Here is a 3,762-nt window from a genome sequence, read left to right as displayed (position 1 = left end):
ATTTGCCAGGTCAGTTACTTTTGTCTAAAAAAGTATGATCTTTTCGAAAAAGTGCAATAGAAGAAAAAGTGCTTAGAATCACTCAAAGAATACGCGAGAGTTTTTACAGAAAGTTTTACATTATTTTTTTGATTTTGCAATTTGTCAATTTTTCCAAATTTAAAAAATTGCTCCAAAAATTCTGAAAAAATTCAGATAAATTCTCTGTTTTATCCTAACAACTTTTTATTCCTGATTATTTTTGCTATAAGCTCGTGGTTCCCAAGAAAATAATTCACAAAAGTCATCATGCTTGATCATGTAAATTTTCAATGATGACTTTTGAGAATTTTTTCCTTGAAAACCATGAAATTATAGCCAATGTCATCTTGCAAAATCAAATTGCAAAACTAAAAAATAATTTAAAACTTTCTGAAAAAATTCTTACGTATTGTTTGTGTGATTATAAGAACTTTTTCAAATATTGCACTTTCTCGGAAAGATCATACTTTTTGAGAAAAAAATTCATGAATGTCTTCGCAAAAATTTTGTCATTAACGAGCCATTTTGAACACATTAAGATAAAAAATTGATTTCGAAATCATGTATTTTGAAAACTTAGGCATTTATTCCACCAGTTATTGAGGTTTCAAGTAGATTTCACACTGAGAACCATTTGGAAAACTCGATTGCATAAAAAAAAAATTAGAAAAAATCTTGTTTTTTGTTGTTTAAACGATATGTTTCGATAATTAACAACATTATATCACACTTTTATGTCCTTCATCGGGAAGAAGAGATCTTAAGCTTCAAAAATATGTCTCTCTAAATTTTTTATACCTTCAATTGCATGAGTTATAATTGCAGAAAGAGTGGTGTACACAAAGGGGCATTCTCGGCATTAACGGGTTAAATAAATTTCCAAGACTTCTATCAATGAAAATTCAATTTTCAGTCCACTCCAATGTCAGTTTATTAAAATTAGGATGGAAAATACAGAGATAGCGTCTTTTTATACTGATGAGTTGTTGTCTATGATGTGCAGCCTCCCGCGAATACTGTGCCATCCAATTTCTTATTTCGTTGAATGGAGAGAGAGAGAGAGAGAGAGAGAGTGTGTGTATTCATACTGATGTAACTGCATGAGTGCTAGAATGGTCGGTTAATCCGAACCATGTACCTATACCTATCATCCTCAATGCTCTCCAATGATGTAACTGCTTTCTTTTACATACGCCCGTTGATTGCTTAGTAGAGCAGTCCCGCAAATTGCACAATATTCAGTTCATCTTTCATAGCGGACAAAAGCATTAGTGAGGTCGTGCGTAAAGAGCACATGCCTATTTTGCACACACATTCCAATGTTTCTTCGTACACTTCTTCATCTATCCATCGACATTTCAAGAACTCTTTCCAACATTGAACTGCCTTAATTTGATCTATTTTTGAAAAGTATATAACTTTTCTAATTTTCATCGAAATTGAAAATTTCATTTGGAGAATTTGCAAGTGTTCTACCCCTCTATAAGAAACGCTCACAAAAACTTTTAAAGTTAAAAGAAATTTGAAAATGTTGAAAATGCTATAAATTTTTTAATTGTGGTTTGAAATATATAATTCACGAACTCAACATTCATTTTGGGAACCTTAAGAAGTGTCTTAAATGCGGATTCGATTGGACAAGTCATTTAAAAGTTAGCGTGGCTACAACATTTAGGTAATCACGCATACAGACATAAAGACAGACATACAGACGAACAAATATACAGAGAGACATCGACGAAATTTTATGATTTTCGGATTCTGTGAGTGCCGAAAAGTAATGATCCGTTAAAAACAAGAGATCGAAAATTTCAACAATTACATTACACTCTTATGAATAAGAATGTAAAAAGTTATATTTTTTTCAACCCTTTGAAAATTTCATCAACAAAAAAATATTTAATAGGTTGAGAACTATTAATCGAAATTTCTACAAGATATGAAATATATTTCGAAACTGTTCTCATGTTATTTTTAGAAGATTTTAACAAAATTTACAAATAACCTTGATGGTATTTTTTAATTGGAAAAAATCATAGAGCGCAAAGCGCGAGTATCGCAAATAAATGTAATCGACAAAGTCGCAGTCGAAGATTTGTGTTTTTAATCATATTTATTTAAATAAACAACGAATATTGCTCTCTGACAAAGTGTTCTAATAAATGATATCTTTTCTGAGTATTTAGCAATTAGACTAGCAATGGACTAGAAACAACACCCATTTGTTGACAAGCAGCGAAATTGTCAATCTGTTAATAAAATTATTTATAAAATAAAAAATTATTTTTCGTGGATGAAGTATTATGATCGAAGAATTTTTCTCAGTAATTAAAAATGTTTTCGGTTGAATACACGAAATCCGAAGGTTCAAAATTTTTGAAAATCTGTTTTTGTTTATTAAATTCATTTATATAATTATAAGGGTGAAAAAGTGGGGTAGGTTTTGACGTATTATTTTCTTATTATTAGTTAAAAAGTCTCAATAATTATCTTTTTTCCTATTATTTTATATTACAAAAATCAATTGAGTATAACAAAAGTATAATTTTTTTTATGTATTTAATTACATTCCTTAATAAAATAATAGTTATATTTTTAGCGTTATTTTCGAAGCACTTCTCGACTTCGTTTTTGATGTCAAAAACATTTCTGTCATTTTTTACGCCGTCAATTTTGTTCAATATGGGTTTGTTCTCAATTGAATCAAATGCTCAGTTCCTCTTAATTCAAAAGACTAATTTAAAAAAAATTTGAAACTGATTATAATGATAAAGTTGTACAATAAATTGATATTTATGTATGCAATGCCTGACAGTTAAGTATAGATAATTTGCACGTCTAATAATGAGAAAAACAATTGTATATAATAAAACGCGTTGATGTTTTTTTCATGGCACGGGTAGTAATTCTGACAAAAAGCCTACGCCATTCGACTTTCGCACGCGAACAAATTGCGCTCCTATTTCGCAAATGCGATCATTACAGCAGGCAAATGTTGCGCAGAAATGATACTGGTCAGATTAACGCGATTAATCCGCGACAAATCGGTCTGGTTCAAACGCTTTCACGCGCCAGTGAGATGCGATGCGCGCGCTTTCTATGTGCAATGTGCATGTTTCTCGTGCACGCTTTTTGTATTTTATTTATGTATTTGCTTGTGTATGTGTGTGTAAGAGAGAATGCAGATGCACATCTAAATAAAATGCAGGTAAAACCGGATCGGCAGGATTGAACGAGCGCATCAGAGCCACCCAATTACTACGTGCGGGTTACCTTGACATCTGATCCTGTTACTCCGGATCATACTTGCAGTGTATTTGCACAGGTTGCAAGTGCTGCGTAATCACCGATTTGCAGATATGTCAGCAGGCACGGCTTTGGACTTTTGACTGCTCACCTGTCTCTAATTATTGTCTAGATGTCGTCAAAATGTTAACCGAAGTTCCACCCCAATTAAAGGTGCTCAGTAATTCTTGCTCAAGAGAAGAATCATGCTTGAATCGTGAATCATCTTTCTAGAACGATGATTCTGTAATACAAATGGAATGGCTAGTAGTAAGGAGAATCATTCCAAGAGTGGTTCACTCAAATTTCAATTTTTTTTTATATATCTTACAGAAAATTTCTGAGATAAGGCAATTACACTATGGAGCGCACTACGGGCGGTATCAATAAATTTAATCTCAAAATCGTATGAATTTTTATAGGAATTACCTACAGGGTTAAATTTTTCAGTTAAAG

The sequence above is a fragment of the Belonocnema kinseyi genome, chromosome 4, assembly GCF_010883055.1.
Source record: "Belonocnema kinseyi isolate 2016_QV_RU_SX_M_011 chromosome 4, B_treatae_v1, whole genome shotgun sequence".
Taxonomy (NCBI): Eukaryota; Metazoa; Arthropoda; class Insecta; order Hymenoptera; family Cynipidae; genus Belonocnema; species Belonocnema kinseyi.
Note: the sequence above shows the minus strand (reverse complement) of the source record.